An 18,429-nucleotide genomic window follows, 5' to 3' on the forward strand; every position below is an offset into this window, starting at 1 on the left:
GCCTCCAAAAGTGCTGGGATTACAGACGTGAGCCACCACGCCTGGCCTCATCTCCTTAGTTTAAAGTCATTTGTTTAGCAATCGAAGTTCCAACTGGAATCCTAGTGCCCTCTTCCACGCAAGCTAACATAGCCACAGTTCTGGGGATTAGGACATGGCCAGCATTCTGCCTACGAGTACATGTGGCTGACTTGCATCCTGAAATCAGTTGAGCCTTCCTTCCTGTTTGATAGAAGTGAGAAGTGGGTAATAATTATGCTGGCCACAAGAAAAAGCCATGGGTCTCAGCCTTCTCATACTGTCTTCCCACTCTCTCCTTCTCTGGCCATGTCCTGAGTGACCCCTGGGCACCATCAAAGGGAGACAGCAGAGTGTCTGCACAGCTAAGGGCACACACTTTGCATTCACACTTGCTGGCTTCATGGCTTGGGGATGGCATTTAGCCTCGCCAGCCCTTGACGTCCTTATGAGTGAAGTGAAGAGAATAACCAATTCCGGACAGTTCAGATGACACATGACACTGCTTAAAACAGTGTCCGGCACCTAGAACATGCTCAGTCACTGATAGCAGTTATTAACAAATGATAACAGCGCTTCTCACCTGCCCGCTGCTCTGGTCTCACCTCGCACCTGCTGCCCTTGCTCTATTTGGAGCCTGACTTTGTTGTTACCATAAGGTTCAGCTTCCCCCGGCCCCTTACAGCTGTCAGAGTGGAATTTGTTGTTTTAGTAGCTGATGGTGTTGGTCTCATCCTTCCCATCTCAGTAAAAGCAGTTCTGACTAAGGCAAGAGAAAGTCCTTCCCCCAGTATACGTAACTCCTTCATTAGGGTTCCTTAAAAGATCAGGTGTTTCTCTCTATAAGCCTCCAGATCCACAGAGTAGAATTCAGAGTATGAACCCAAACCAAAGCCTCCCACTGCAGAGAACTTAAGCATACAAGGGGCCCAGGGGTCAGTACTGGGACAGTGACCCTGTTGGGGGGTGGTGGTGCTGTCAGGAAGGGAGATTCAGGGCTGTCTTTGCAGCTCAGGGCCCCTCAGTAGGTCACCGTCTCTGAGCCCCATGATCTGGCGAACTTCTAGCCCCTTAACCAACCAGGAAGTATAACAATCCCATTCTTTCAGTTGCACCAAACAGCACAGAGCAGGAAGAATGTAGAACAGGAGGCCATTGTCTTCAATGCTCCGAGACAGAGAAAGGGTCTGGGTTTGGATAGAGAGATATGAATGGGATGGTAAAATATCAGAGCTGTGTGCAATTGTTTTCTTACTTCAAGTTGTCCTGAAGGCTCAAGACCTTTGAGCCAGAGTTGAAAGCCCTGCATCAACTTCCATAAACTTCAGGAAGAAGTTTAGAAGACAAGAAGGTGAAGATATCAATGGAGTCATAGACACATACACATATATATATATTTATACAGACAAACACACACTCACACACATACACATATATTCAATGCAGAACTGGGAGATGCATCTAGGGTTAAATTAGGAAGCAACTTCTAACAGGGCACAAATGTTTTTTCAACATATACTAAGCACCTCGCTAGTTATTTCATTTACATGATCTCATGTAAACCCTCAGCGGTGTTGAAAGTAGGTGTTCATATTCCCGTTTCACGGATGGGGCAACTGACAGGCAGTGTAGTGCCAGGAGGTTGGTCAAAGACACGCAGGTGTTGTGCTGACATTGCAAATTACAGACTCGAGAACAAAATCACTCACCTCCTGACAAGAAAGTCAATGAGCTTGCCGCTGTAACAACAGAGGGCTGAATATCCTGAGGAAGCTGTTGAATATTTGCATATCTTTAAATCTTGCTCTAAATGATATCAGTTCTTTTAAATAGACTAAGCAACTATGAATAATTAGCAGTTAATAATTATTATGCCTCATTAACTTAATAAAGGATTATGTCTTGATAGAAAATGCAGAGATAATTGGAAAAGAAAGTTAACCCATGCTTCCTCGGCTTCCGAGGGGAAGAGCTGTCCAGTTGGAGGAGTAGCCGGGAGTCTGGAAGACTGTGCTCCCCTGGGCCCAGTTCCCAAGCTGCTAACCTATAACCAAGTGGGACCTAGAGTGCTGGCCTCGAAAGAACACAGTCACTAACCAAACAGAAATCCCAGGAAACAAACCACAGTGAGAAGCACGGTTAGCAGCAACTTACCAGGGTCGCACACCTGTGACCCAGAACACAGCGAGCCTGGGCAGGTGGGTAGTGCTGAAATCTCACTACAATTTACGGAACCGCTACTCTGGAAAGATAAATATAGGTTAGGCAGCCCTTTTGGCTGGGGAGAAGAAGGACGGGATAAAGTATCACCAGAGCACTAATCCGGGGTCACAAGTTCAGGGAGTGCAGATACACCCCCAGCTCTCCATCCTGGGCCCCTGGTGACCTTTCCTCTGCATGATTGCCACGGCCTCCTAAATGCTTTCCCTGACCCCAGTCTTGCCTCCCTTCCATCTTAATAGCAGACAGAGTGAGTTTTTCAAAAGAAAAAAATCCGACCCTATAGCTCCCCTGTGTGAAGCCCTTTCATTGGCTTCCTACTGCCCTTGGGATGAAGCCCAGAGGGAGGGAGCCTCCACTGCTTAATACCCCACGATCTGTTCTTCCTTCCTTCTGCTCCCCAAGGGATGCTCCAGTCCACAAATACCCCTGTGCTCTTCCAGATTAATGTACATGTTTCTTCTTCCTGAAGAAACCTTCTGCCTCCATGGCCACTGTGTCCCCAGCATGATGTCACACTGGGTGACAGCCTTTAGGTAAGTAAAGGCTAAGTAAAGTCCTTTGGGCCAATATAACCACTGAATTTCTTAAGAGCCGATACAGCACCAGTTTAGGTGTCTCTTCTGCAAGACACTCAAATCTGAAGGCCAGCGGATGGCACATTCAGGGTCTCAATGCAGAATGTATTTGCCACTGTATATAGAGCATCAAATGTAGAGACTACCCCTGAACAGAAACCCAGTAAATGTCAGCAGTAAGAAACCCAGAAAGATTCCCACCACCTCATTGGCCAGCTACATTTCAGGATTTACCCTACCAATTTCTCCCCTACCTGACTCTCTGACAAGGAGGACCCCAACCTCTCTTCATTTTATGCCAGGTCAGGAGTTTTAGCAAAGCCTCTTGGAGTGGCAACACTGAACGTGGCAGAAATGGCATGAACCTTTTAGGTGTATAAGCACAGAAGCAGAAGATGGTATCACAATTACGAGCATGGACACTGAGGTGAGACCCCCGTGTCTGAATTCCACTTCTACCACTTTGCGGCTGGATGGCTTTGGAGGAGTCACGTACAGTCTGAGATCCCATTTTCTCATTAGTGAAATGGGCATAATGGTGACACTGATATGCTATGGAGTTGCAACACATGCGAAGTGCTTAGAGTCAGGTGCATGCTAAACACCACATATGTGGTAGCTCTTATTGTTAGCATATTAGTGTTTGGCAGAGATCATGACAAAACTGGACCCAGTGGCCCAGTGCATCTGCAATTACATCTAATAATAGCACTGCTTAAATGAGCATGTATAAGCAGACACCAGCCACAGGCAGTGTAGGCGCTGTCTTGCTTATTGTGCAATGAGGAATCTGATACCAAAAAAAAAAGTCAGTCGTTTCTTCCCAAGCTTAGGTATACAGAAAACAGCAGAGCCAGGAGTCAAATCCACACTTGTGTAACCCACAAAGCCCATGCTGTTAACTACATTTTAAGTACATTGTCTTCAGCTTCACTTGGGGTTCCCTCTCTGTGTTGATGACTTGAGAGAGATTTCACTTTCTCCTGATCTCCAAAACACCTGCTCTCTGCCCTTTGTTGGGTAATTCCCAGTTTCCCAAAGATGATGCCTCTTTTGGAAGCTTTCCTGGCTTCCTCAGGCTGAGTCACATGTTCCATTTCTGTGCTTATCCCTGATGTGGTCACATAAGTCAGGATAGGCTAGGCTATGCTTCAGTAACAAACAATCCCAAGACTTCAGAGGCTTAAACTATGATATTTTATCTCTTTCTCCATTCCTTGTTTATTTGGGATCACTATCCTTACTCAAGGCCCAGAGAGACACAGCACCCTCAATCTTCAACACTCCCAGACATTGTGGCGGATGGTAGCACGGCAAGGATCACTGTAGCAGGGGATGCAGCAAACACTAGCTCATCAGATGGAATGTGTCCTCTCAACTCACATTTTATTGTCCAAAGCAAGCCACATGGCCAAACTAGACCCTGAGGGGTCAGGGAAGCATAGCCTTCCTGTATAACCCTTCTATTACAGTGTCAACTGTCTTGGCCCTAAGTATCTGATGAAATATCTAAATAACATGATGAGTTGTTGGCCTGCCTGTCTTCTGCACTGTGAATTCCTCTGGGCTTTGGACTTCACTTCAAAATATTTGCCCTGCATTATACCTATATCATGTAGGTGTCTATCATCTGCACATTGAACAGATGAATAAATAAAGACATGCCTAAATGAAGTTCTGATCAGAGCCCTTTCTCCATTCCAATCCCTCATTTTGCACACAGACAGCTCACTTGCATGACACCCCAGCCACACAGGCCTTCTTCCCTTCCACAAACATGTCCGGCTCATTCTCTCCCACAGGGTCTTTGCACATGCTGTTCCTTTTCTCCAAAACACTTTCCCTGAAATCCATGTATACCAGAGACACCTTCCTTAACTGCCTCATTCAAAAGAGCTCTCCAGCCATAGCCCTCCTTATCCTCATTTCCTGCCTCATTTTCTCCATAGACACAATCACTACAGTGAAGTCCTCACTTAACATCTGCAATAGGTTCTTGGAAACTGCAACTTGAAGTGAGATGATGTATGGCAGGTCCTCAAATGATGTCATTTCCTTCAATGTCACTTCATTATAATGTTAATGAGAAAAAATTGGTTTCATTAGATAGTGTTTTCCTTAAAGTCACAGTTTCCAAGAACCTACTGACGATGAGTGAGGATTTGCTGTATATTAAACTATATTGTTGATTTTCTTTCTGATTCTGTGTTTGTCTTCTTTTGCCCCTCAATGTTTACCACTGTACCGCTAGAACTGGAAGTGTTTGGAATTAGTAGACATTAAACATGTATGTGTTGGACGAATGAATGAATAAGCAAATGAATAAACATAAATAAACAATGTAGTGCCCCAGCAGGAAGAGTAAACTACCAAAAAATACTCTCTACTTACTATGGAAAATTGTATCCAGAGGAAAATTAAATGTATGAATTCAAACTTCCCTGGATTTTTTTAAGATCGGCAACCCATCAAAATCAGCCCCTGATGCCCTTTTAAAATATATTATGACAAGCAAAATGATGGTGAAATAAATGTTTAATCAATGTTTATTATTGCTAGCATATTAGTTTGCAGTCAAATTTATGACCCCATAAATTTGCCATGTTTATGAGGGACAGGTTGATATCATGGTACCAAGGTCTTTTGCATAGCAGGGCTCTCAGTGCATTTCTGCCATCCTCTAGCTCCTCAGGAGGGGGAAAGTGTTGCGTGATGAGAGAGGTATGAGAACACACACTCATTCTTCACTAAATGAGCCCTGATTGATAACCTGCTGCACACTAGACTATGCCAGGCTCCGCAGTGAGCATGCTGGGAGTGAGTGAATGCAAGAATGCACGCACTTGCATACGTACATTCACTCCACAAACATTTACTTTTATCTCTATCATACACAAAATAGCGTGTTTGGTGGTAAATAAAACAGAACCAGAAAAAGAAAACTTGGGTCAGACACTGGCATCACATAAGTTTCCCCACTGGTAAGCAATGACGGCAGTTGGAACCCCATGCCAACCTAAGTACAAGTTCACTACTCTTGCTCATATGGAGACTGCTCATCTCCTTGGCTTTCATCTGCTGGCTCCTCACTTCCACATTTAATCTCTTAGCAAGTCCTGGTGGACTTGCCTCCAAAATACACCCTGAATCCATCCACTTGTATCTATCTCCCGTGCTATCATCTCTCATCTAAATATCTGCAACTGTCTCATGATGGTCATCTTGTTTCTACTCTTATCCACCACCAAATAATGTTTAAAATGGTAAATTAGACCCTGTCACTCTCTTCATTAAGCTCTCCAGAAATTTCTTGCTGCTCTTAGAAAAGCATACACTTTCTTTCCACAGCCCACAGACTCTTGCCAAGCTCACCAATCTCGTCCTCCTCTCTCTGCAGTCCTGGGTTAGGTATCCTCTTCCTCCCCATGAGAAAGCCGCTTTTGTTTTACCCATTAAGAGGTGCATCAGTGAGAATACTTTAAGCTGCAAATAGCAGAAAATATCATCAAGGAAAGTTGGTTATTTCACATAAAGCTTGGTCTGGTCATAAGGTCATTCTAGAAGCAACAAGAATCCAAGTTTTTCTGCATATCTAGTTTTCCAGTCTCAAATATCGCTTTCCTCAGGCTGGCTACCTCAGAGCATAAGATAGCTGCCATGGTTCCAGGCATCACACTTTTCTCCATGTGTCTCTATCTAGACATATCAGAGACTGGGTAATTCATAAAGAAAGAGGTTTAATGGACTCACAGTTCCACGTGTGGCTGGGGAAGCCTCACAATCATGGCGGGAGGTGAAAGGCACATCTTACATGGTGGCAGGCAAGGAGAGAATGAGAATCAAGTGAAAAGGGGAAACTCCTGATAAAACCATCAGATCTTGTGAGACTTATTCACTAACACAAGAATAGAAAGGTGGAAACTGTCCCCATGATTATTTCTCCCATGGGGTCCCTCCACTACACATGGGACTTATGGAATCTACAATTAAAGATGAGATTTGAGTGGGGACACAGCCAAACCGTATCATTCTGCCCACAGCCCCTCCAAAATCTTATGTCCTCAAATTTCAAAACCAGTCACGCCTTTCCAATGGTCCCCCAAAGTCTTAACTCATTTCAGCATTAACTCAAAAGTCCATAATCCAAAGTCTCATCTGAGACAAGGCAAGTCCCTTCTGCCTATGAGCCTGTAAAATCAAAAGCAAGTTAGTTACTTCCTAGATACAACTGAGGTATCTTCCTAGATACAATTGTCTTCAGATAAATAAACTCATTCCAAACTGGAGAAATTGGCCAAAACGAAGGGGCTAAAGGCCCCATGCAAGTCCAAACTCCAGAGGGGCAGTCAAATAGTAAAGCTCCAAAATAATCTCCTTTGACTCCATGTCTCACAACCAGGTCATGCTAATGCAAGAGGTGGGTTCCCATGGTCGTAGGCAGCTCAGCCCCTATGGCTTTGCAAGGTACAGCCTCCCTCCTGGTTGCTTTCATGGGCTGTCATTGAGTGTCTGTGGCTTTTCCAAGCACATGGTGCAAAGCGTTGGTGGATCTACAATTCTGGGAACTAGAGGATGGTGGCCCTCTTCTCACAGTTCCACTGGGCAGTGCCCCAGTGGGGACTCTGTGTAGGGGCTTCAACCACACATTTCCCTTCTGGACTGCCCTAGCAGAAGTTCTCCATGAGGGCCCCGACCCTACAGCAAACTTCTGCCTGGACTTCCAGGCATATACCTTCTGAAATCTGGGCAGAAGTTCCTAATCTTAATTCTTGACTTCTGTGTACCCGCTGGCTCAACACCGTGTGGAAGCTGCTAAGGCTTGGGGCTCGCACCCTCTGAAGCCATGGCCCAAGCTGTACCTTGGCCCCTTTCAGCCATGGCCAGATCAGCTGGGATGCAATGAGCACCGAGTCCCTAGGCTGCACAGAGCAGGGAGGCCCTGGGCCCAGCCCATGAAACCATCTGTTCCTCCTATGACTCCCGGTCTGTGAAGGGAGGGGCTGCCGCAAAGATCTCTGACATGCCCTGGAGACATTTTCCCCATTGTCTTGAAGATTAACATATGGGTCCTTATTACTTAGGCAAATTTCTACAGCCAGCTTGAATTTCTCCTCAGAAAATGGGTTTTTCTTTTCTATAGCATAGTCAAGCTGCAAATTTTCCAAACTTTTTTGTGCTGCTTCCCTTTTAAAACTGAATGCTTTTAACACACCGAAGTCACCTCTTGAATGCTTTGCTGTTTAGAAATTTCTTCTGCCAAATACCCTAAATCATCTCCCTCAAGTTCAAAGTTCCACAGATCTCTAGGGCCGGGGCAAAATGCCACCAGCCTCTTTGCTAAAACATACCAAGAGTCACCGTCACTCCAGTTCCCAACGAGTTCCTCATTTCCATCTGAGACCACCTCAGCCTAGACTTTATTGACCATATTGCTATCAGCATTTTTGGTAAAGCCATTCAGAAACTCTCTAGGAAGTTCCAAGTTTTCTCATATTTTTCTGTCTTTTTCTCAGCCCTCCAAACTGTTCCAATCCCTGCCTCTTACCCAGTTCCAAAGTCATTTCCACATTTTCAGGTATCTTTACAGCAGCGCCCCACTCTACTAGTGCCAATTTACTGTATTAGTCTATTCTCATGCTGTTGATAAAGATATACCTGAGACTGGGTAATTTATAAAGAAAAAGAGGTTTAATGGACTCACAGTTCCACGTGGCTGGGGAAGCCTCACAATCATGGTGGAAGGTGAAAGGTACATCTTATATGGTGGCAAACAAGAAAAGAATAAGAATCAAGTGAAAAGGGGAAAATCCTTATTAAACCATCAGATCTCATGAGACTTATTCACCACCATGAGAACAGTATGGAGGAAACCACTCCCACAATTCAATTATCTCCCACCAAATTCTTCCCACAACATGTAGGAATTATAGGATCTACAATTCAGGATAAGATTTGGGTGGGGACACAGCCAAACCACATCAATCTTGATTACCTTAGACATTAAAATGTAACACTAAGTCATGGTGAGAAAGGATTGATACTTAAACAAAACCAGGGTTCTGCCAAAATAGAAGATGAGTGGATAACTGTTTTGGAAGGCAACTAACCCACCTACCCCAACCAAGCAGCTAGTCTATAGAGAACAATGGGTGTCAGAACTGGCTCTGCCACTTACAAGCCTTGTAATATCTCATAAGTTACTTTGCCTCTCTATGTCTCAGTTTCCTTATCTACGAAAGGAGGTTCACTATACCACCTATTTTTTAGGGTTGGTGTTAAGATTAATTTAAAATTAATTAATGTAAATTAGAGTTGTGTCTAGCACGTGGTAAATGTTAGTTGCTATGCTGTATGGGTGGCCACTCTGTTAAAAGGAAAAGACCTCACCTGGCTTGGTGGCTCACACCTGTAATCCCAGGACTATGGGAAGCCAAGGTGGGAGGATCACTTGAGGCCAGGAGTTCAAGACCAGCCTGGGCAACATAGCAGGAACCCCATCTCAACAAAAAGTAAAAACATTAGCTGAGTGTGGTGGTATGCACCTGTAGACACAGCTACTCAGGAGGCTGAGGCAGGAGTGGGAGGATCACTGGAGCCCAAAAATTCAAGACTGCGGTAAGCTATGATCCCACCACTGCACTCTAGTCTAGATGAAAGAGCAAGACCCTGGCTGGAAAAAAAAAAAAAAAAAAAAAGACCTGTTTTTAGTTTCATCATTGGAAAGAAGAAATTTGTTTTAAACTAGTTTTAGGGAAGTATACCTTCATAACAGTTCTATGAATTAGGGAATGGTAACTGCTGTTAAAAATGGAAAAACAGAAGCCTGGAGAGTTTTGAAAGCAGAAATGCTGACCTCTAGCCTTTTTCTTAATTTTTGAGACAGGGTCTTGCTCTGTTGCCCATGCTGGAGTGCAGTAGTATGATTATGGCTCACTGCAGCCTCAACCTCTCAGGCTCAAGTGAGTCTTCCATCTCATACTCTCAAGTAACAAGGACTAAAGGCATGCACCACCACATCCAGCTAATTTTGTTTATTTTTTGTAGAGATGGGGTTTCACTATGTTGCCCAAGCTGGTCTTGAACTCCTGGGCTTAAGTGATCCTCCTCCCACCTCAGCCTCCCAGAGTGCTAGGATTATAGGTGTGAGGCACCACACCTGGCTTGACCTTTAGTCTTGGGCTTGCTCTGAATGATGTTTGTAACTCAAGAGAAGTGAGATGTGCATCCTAGGAGGGCTGAGAAGGAAGAGACATCCCTGACCTGACCTGGCCAGGCCATGGGAGCCAGAAACCATCCATTAGAACTGGACCCTCCAAAGCCAGAGAAGTGAAGAAACTCTCCCAGTAGGGCAAAATGTTGAAGAAGCAGGAAACCATGGGCAGGCTAAGGGTGCAGGAAGGACAGGCAGGCTGGAGAAGAGAATTCTCTTTACAGACTAGAAGGAGTTAAGGCTGGACAGGCCTGTTGAGGGTTTAATGCTGGGCAGAGGGGTATAGATAGGAAAAGCAACCATCACCTACTGAGGCAGCCTGTCACGCCAGACACCCAGCCAAGTGTCTCTCCTGTATTATTTGATCCTGTTCTCCTAATGACTCTGGCCAGCAGGAATTGTCACTCCAGTCAGACAGAGGACATGGCTGAGTGACATCACCAAGGCACCCAGCTCAAATTCCAACTCAGAGCCACTTGATTCTCTGCCTGTTTTCAAAGCACTCAGGAAGCCTGGAGAGCCTCCAGCCTTCCACCATCTGCAGCAGCAGCATGAGATTCCCGGCTGACCTGTGGACTCATCAGTCATCTCCCTGAGTCATTTTAGGGGCTCTCAAATTAACTTTTGGTCAGAAGCACACAGTGGGACTTCGCAAATGATGGCAGAAAATGATCAGCAGATGCTCTTCCTAGTAAAATGGGTGGAAACGATGTTTCCAAATATCATTCAAAGTCTCTAGAAACTATCCTAAGGATATTTGGCAAATGGAGAAACATTCATTCAAGAGAATCCACTAAATCTCCCTAAGAACAGTGAGAGTCGGTGGCATTTAAGGCATGACCTACTCCACTACTCCCTCATCCCCAACTCTGCATTACTCTACCTCTGGTGTGCACAACGAAGAAGACGAAGGCTCCCACTCCTCCCAACCTCCAGTTTAGGTTGTGGTTCTCCACCAGGAGGAGCAGGTTGTTAGCATTTTTCATCTTCCCCAGCCCCATATTGAAGAAGCTCCAGGTATAGTAGTTCAAGAATACTAAGGCCCCAATGCCCCCTGCCTCAGCTAGCTCATAAGGCAGAGGTTCCACCCTAGAAAGGACAAACCACAAAGGCCAGGCATTGCCGTCTCTCCCTACTTTCCACTCGTAAGGTAAGGATGTCACTCTGTGGAAAAGCAGGAAAAACAGGTCTCCACCTCCAGCTTCAGTGCACTGGCTCATGGGTTAGGCCTGGGGAAAAATTCAGGCCACAAGAAAAAAGGGCTTCATAGCTCTGTCTGACTGAATTGACTTTATTTGAAATAGTAAATGGAGAACGCCATACCTAAGGACATTGTCAAAAACAATGGGGATTTTGGTGGAGAGCAACAAGGAGGAAGCTGGTAGATTTGATACAAGAAAAATGGCATTGCAGTCAGAAGCTTAATACAGGGAAGCAGGAAAGAGACAGACAACGACAGCCATCTGAGGTCACATACAACTCCGGGGGTAAAGAATGCTGTGTGCATGCACCAGGCTGTCCCTATTCAAGAGCAAGCAGAGCACATGTCGCCAGACCTGGAAGCATTCTACAAGCCACACAGAGACCATCAACACAGAGCAGAAGACTTACTTGAGAAAGAAATTTAAGCACAACCCCTGACCAAACACAGAGTAACCAATAAGCTACTCTGATCCAGGGGTCACTTCTAGAAAGCCAGGCTTTAGGAAAGTTAGTTACCACCGGCAGCCAGGAAGCCTGAGTGCATGCCCAAGGCTGTATCCTCTCAAGAGCAACCAGAGACGGAACCTCTAAGCTACCAGACTCTGGCTAAATGTAGGGCAAAACCAGTAAAGTCCTTGAATTGTGATAGAAGCTCCAAGACACACACATAGACATTGGTAAAGGGAAAAATTTAGCTGGCTGAGGGGATGTTAGCAGAACCACTGACTAATTAGTGGCTATGCAAACCCAGAGGCAAACCCTAGGTAACCAGGCCAAAACAAGAATAAGAAAGATCTGAGCAGGGACATCAAAGCTACACATTGGGAGGAAAATAGACTTTGCAGAATAAGTTCAGCCAAACCACTATACAAATATGTAAATGGCCAAGCAAGGATCATCAGTATCCAAGGCTGCTACAATACATTAATTAAGAACCCCGGTTTTAAACAAAAATTATGAAGCATGCAAAAAAAGAGGGAAGTGTGCTCTCTACGTGGGTATAGAAGTAGGCAATAGAAAATGCCCTTGAAGAGTTACAGATGGGATGGTGGAATTAGCAGATACCAAAGTAGCTGTTATGAATATGCTCAAAGAACTAAAGGAAACTATGCTTAAAGAATTAAAAATATGATAAAATTGGCTCACCCAGCAGAAATAAAAATATTTAAAGGATCCAAATTGAAATTCTAGAGTTAAAAAAATACAATAACTGGGCCAGGCGTGGTGGCTCATGCCTGTAATCCCAGCACTTTGGGAGACTAAGGTGGGCGGATCATGAGGTCAGGAGATCGAGACCATCCTAGTTAACACAGTGAAACCCTGTCTTTACTAAAAATACAAAAAATTAGCCGGGCGTGGTGGTGGGCGCCTATAGTCCCAACTACTCAGGAGGCTGAGGCAGGAGAATGGCGTGAACCCGGGAGGCGGAGCTTGCAGTGAGCCGAGATTGTGCCACTGCATTCCAGCCTGGGCGACAGAACGAGACTTCATCTCAAAAAAAAAAAAAAAAAATACAATAACTGAAACTTTAAAAAATTCACGAGAGGGCTCAAAAACAGATTTGAGCAGGCCAAAAGTCAGCAAACTTGAAGATTGATCAATGGAGATTGTGCATACTGAAGAACAGAGGAATAAAGAATGAAGAAATAAATGAATAAAGCTTCAAAGTAATGTAGGATATCATAGGTACGTCAACATATGCATAATGAGTGTAGATGAAGGAGAGGACAGAGAGTAAGGGAAAGAAATATTTGAAAAACAATGCCAAATAGTTTTCCAATTTTGATTTAAAAAACATTAATCTGCACTAGAAAGAAGCTTAATGAACTCTAAGTGGAATAAATGCAAAGAAATCTACAACTATATACATCATAGTTAAAATGTTGAGACACACCCTGAAAAAAGAAATGTAAAGAAAATTTTGAAAGCAACAAGAGAAAAATAAACACTTACAAAGGAACCACAATAAGATTGGCAGCTGACTTCTCATCTGAACACTAAAGACAAGAAAGCAGTGGGAAAACATATTCAAAATGCCGAAAATCACCCCCCCCCACACACACACACATTAACCAAGATTCCTATATCCAGCAAAACCATCTTTCAAAAATGAAGATGAAACAACAATATTCATGTATAAACAAAAACAGAGAATTTGTTGCTAGCAGATTTGTCTTACAAAAAAATACTGAAGTCCTTCAGACTGAAAGCAAGTTACATCAGAGAGTAACTTAAATCCACATAATAAGACAAAGAATGCACATAAAAGTAATTATGTAGATAATCACAAAAAATATATACTTGCATTTTTATTCTTTCTTCTTGACTGATTTAAATAGCAATTACATATTATACATATTATATAAATGGATTATATATAGATATTTTATGTAGATCTATATACACATTATATGTATATATTATGTGTGTGTGTGCGTGTGTGTGTTTGTATACATACATAGAGTCATTCCTTATTTTCCATGAAAATTTGTTCCAGGACTTCTCAGGAATACAAAAATTCACAGATGCTCAAGTCCCTGATATAAAATGGTATACTATTTGCGGATAACCTGTGCACATCACCCTGTATACTTTAAATCATCTATAGATTACTTACAATACCTAATACAATGTAAATGCTGTGTAAATAGTTGTCATATTGTACTACTATGGAGAAAATAATAACCAAAAAGTCTGTACATCTTCAGTACAGATGCAATTTTTTCCAAATATTTTTAATCCACAGTTGGTTGAATTCACAGATACAAAGCCCACACAACATAGAGAGGGTCAACGGTGTGTGTGTAGAAACACATTATATATATATGTATTTTATGTAGATATACTTAAGGTATAGCTATGCTGAAACATACAGAAAGATAATATATTTCACAATAACAGCACAAAGGAGGCAGGTAGAAACAAGATGTGTCGGGATAAGGAAATGATACCAGATGGTACCACAAAACCGCAAGAGAAATGAAGAGAACCAGAAATTGCAAATAAAAAGGCTAATATAACAATCTCTATAAATATATGACTGCTCTCTTTTCTTCTCTCAGTTCCTTTAAAAGGCAGATGATATAAAATAATCATAATTACATGTTATTGGGTTTGTAACACGCAGAGGTGTAAAATGTGTAATAGTGATAGCAACAGGAGGCAGCCAAATGCCTTGACAGATAGAGGCAGATACCCAGTGAAACCCCACCTCCAAGCAGAAGACAGTTTAAAACCTGAAAGCCCAACTACAAGTTAAATTCTTGGACTGGATTGAGAGCTTGTCCTCCTGTTTCATGTGCTTTCCTCTGATTGATCCCCAACCTTAACCTATTTTACATATACCTACTCTTTCCTAATCAGTTTTCTACACTGTCATGCCCACCTTTGAGTGGTGTCTTTGCTTTAACCTTTTGCATACTCACAAACCAATCAGCATGCACTCCCCATCCGGTGCCTATAAAGACCCCAGAGTCAGTCGGTGGAGGGAGAGATGGTTTGATTTCATGAAGAGACAACCTGACTTCAGGGAAGACAACCTGCCCATCCTATCCCCTCTCCAATTCCCCTCTCCAGCTCCCCTCTCTGCTGAGAGCTGTTTTCACGGCTCAGTGAAATTATCTGCCTTCACCAACCTTCAGTCGTCACATGACCTCATGCTTCCTGGATGCTGGACAAGAGCTCAAGCTCCATGGAGTGTGGGTACCCAGAAAAGGTTGTCGCACTGGCCCTTGGCCCTTGCAGGCAGAGGATATCTGCCCCACACGATGAGGCAAAAGGCCAAGTGAGCTAACACACCACCAGCCATTGGACTGCAGACAGCAGAACTAAAAGAACACTGTAACACCCCTTCTGGGGCTTTGGGGTTACAGGAAGCCTCACCTGGGTGCTGCCATGTTCCCCTCAAGGTGACACATATGGTCTGGCCATGGGTCCCGCACTGGCTCACTCACATGCTCCATACTGCAAGGGGCTGAGGGTGGTGGGCCATGTAGATGGGGCAATGAAGAAGAAATAGGGAAACAAGCAAGCAAACAAACAAAAAGAGAAACAAAATAAAAAACAAAATGACAGATATAAATCCAACCATACCAATAATAACATTACGTAAATATATTACACAATATAATCAAAAGCCAAAAAATGTCATCCCAGATCAGTGCTATGCGGCCTACTGGAGACTCATCTTAGACGCAAAAACACAAATAGGTTAAAGGTAAAATAGGCCAGGCGTGGTGGCTCATGCCTGTAATCCCAGCACTTTGGGAGGCCGAGGCGAGTGGATCACAAGGTCAGAAGATCGAGACCATCCTGGCTAACACGGTGAAATCTCATCTCTACTAAAAATACAAAAACTTAGCTGGGTGTGGTGGCATGCCCTGTAGTCTCAGCTACTTGGAAGGCTGAGGCAGGAGAATCGCTTGAACCTGGGAGGCAGAGGTTGCAGTGAGCCAAGATTGTGCCACTGCACTCCAGCCTGGGCAACAGAGCAAGACTCTGTCTCAAAAAGAAAAGAGAAAAAAGGAAAGAAAAATGAAAAGGTAAAGTAATGGAAAAGATACACCACGGAAAAAATGGAAAAAAGCCGCCAAAGAGCTGGAGTGGCTAGACCAGTGGTGTACAAAAAAGACTTCAAGACAGGAATTGTTACTAGAGACAGAGGGATTATTTAATAATACTAAAAAATAATGTCAACCTACCAAGAAGATAGCGCATTTACAAACATATATGCACCTTAATGAAAGCCCCAAATACATGAAGCAAAAACTGACAGTATCAGAGGAAGAATCAGACAATTCAAAAATAAAAGTTGGAGGCTTCAATAGTTCACTTTCTGTAGTAGATAATTCAAATAGCTGTAGCATGAAAAAAATAAATATTTAAGAAGAGATGGATATCCCAGTTACCCTGATTTGATTACATGAATGTAACAAATTGTCACATGTACTCTGAAAATACGTACATTGAATATCCATTAATTTTAAAAATTAAAAGTGATGAATTTTAAAAACTAAATATATATTTTAAAAGAACAGCTAGACAAAAGATCAACCAGGACACATACAATCTGAATGAAGCTGTAAACCAACTAAACCTACCAAATGTAATTAGATTTAATAGACCTACATCTAAATAGAACATTCCCAGCCACCAACAGCAACAACACATTCTTCTCAAAATCACAGAAAATATTCTCTGAGGTAGACAATATACAAGGTCATAAAAAGTAAGCCTCAATAAATCTAAAAGGGTTGAAATCATACAAAGTGTTTTTCTCAAACACAATGAATGAAATTAAAAATCAATAACAAGGACATTTTGAAAAATCATAAATATGTGGAAATTTAAAAACATACTCCTAAACAATAAATGGATCAAATAAGAAACCACAGGGACATTAGAACATACTTTGAGATAAATGAAATCAAATGTACAACATCCTAAAGTTCATGGGATACAGCTAACACAGTGCTCAGAGGAAATTAGGAAATTTATAGTTGTAAACACCTGTATTGAAAATGAAGAAAACGCTAAAATCTAACCTGGCCTCTTACCTTAAGAAGTTGGAAAAAGAAAAAAAAAAAAAAAAAACTAAAAAGTAAGCAGAAGAAAGAAAATAATAAAGATTGGACTGCATGTAAACTAAAGAGTAGGAAAACAACAGAGGATACCAATAAAACACAAAGTTTGTTCTCTGTAAAGATTAACAAATTTATAAAAGTTTAATTTTTTTATTGGTACACAATACTTGTATACTTATTTGTGGGGTATATGTGACATTTTGTTATATGCATAGGATACTTAATGATCATGGTAATTGTGGTATTATAAAACATTTTCAGTTAGACTAACCTAGAAAATGAGAGCGAAGACTTAAATAACTAACGTCAGGAATAAAAGAGGGTCTATCACTATTCAGCTTACAGAAATACAAAAGATCATACCACCACATAGTATATCAAAAAATAGATAACTTAAGTGAAATGGACAAATTCTTAGAATGACACAAATTATTCATAATAGCCAAAAGATGGAGACAACCAAAACGTTCATCAACTGATATATAGATAAATAAAATGAGAGGTGAATGCATGCTACAACATTGATGACTCTTGGAAATGTTATGCTAAGTGAAGGAAGCCAATCATAAAAGACCAACATTGTATATGATTCCATTTACATGAATGTCCAGAAGAGGCAGATTTAGAGACACAGAAACCAGATTAATGGTTGCTTAGGGCTAGAGGAAAGGTGGGGTAGGAGTGGCGTGGGGATTGATTGCTAATGGGCATGGGGTATCATTTAGGGGAGATGAAAACGTTCTAAACTTTGATTATCATGATGGTTACACAAATCTGTGAATATACTAATAAACATTGAATCATTCACTTTAAGTCGGTGAATTATATGTGAATCATATCTTAATAAAATGTTTTTTTAATTAAAGAAATATATCAGAAGACTTAATTGTTACCAAAACACCAGAGGTTTGGTCTAGGTCCTGCTGCTCACTGCACAGAAAACCAGTCGCTGAAACAACGAATATTGCCCCAGAGGAAGGTACTGCAGCCAAGGAGATGGGAGATCAGTGTCAAATCCATCTCCCTGACCCACTAAACTAGGCATTCATATAACAGGGAAGAAATGTAACTGTATGTGGGAAAACAGGAATTAGGGAGGGTTAAGGAAGACAAGCTGGTCAACAGGAAGCAGGTGGTCACTTAGACAATCATGATGGGTGAGGGGTCTGACATCTCATTGTGAAGATGCAGTGATCTCTTGAGTTTCAGTTCCTTGATTCTATCTGGGAGGCCTGATAGTCGGTTTCCTGAGAAAGGAACTCAGACAAGACAAACGCAACTTTCTAAGATTCCAAGACCGGGAGGATCACTTTCTATGTTCATTCATCAGAAACCACGAGGCTGGGCACGGTGGTTCACACCTGTAATCCCAGTACTTTGGGGGGCTGAGGCCGTTGGATCACCTGAGGTCAGGAGTTCAAGACCAACCTGGTCAACATGGTGAAACACCGTCTCTACTAAACATACAAAAATTAACCAGCATGGTGTCGGGCACCTGTAATCCCAGCTACTTGGGAGGCTGAGGTGGGAGAATCACTTGAACCTGGGAGGCGGAGGCTGCAGTGAGCCATGATTGTGCCACTGCACTCCAGCCTTGGCAACAGAATGAGACCTCATC

This window comes from Mandrillus leucophaeus, unplaced genomic scaffold, assembly GCF_000951045.1.
Source record: "Mandrillus leucophaeus isolate KB7577 unplaced genomic scaffold, Mleu.le_1.0 Scaffold32, whole genome shotgun sequence".
In the NCBI taxonomy this organism is placed as follows: Eukaryota; Metazoa; Chordata; class Mammalia; order Primates; family Cercopithecidae; genus Mandrillus; species Mandrillus leucophaeus.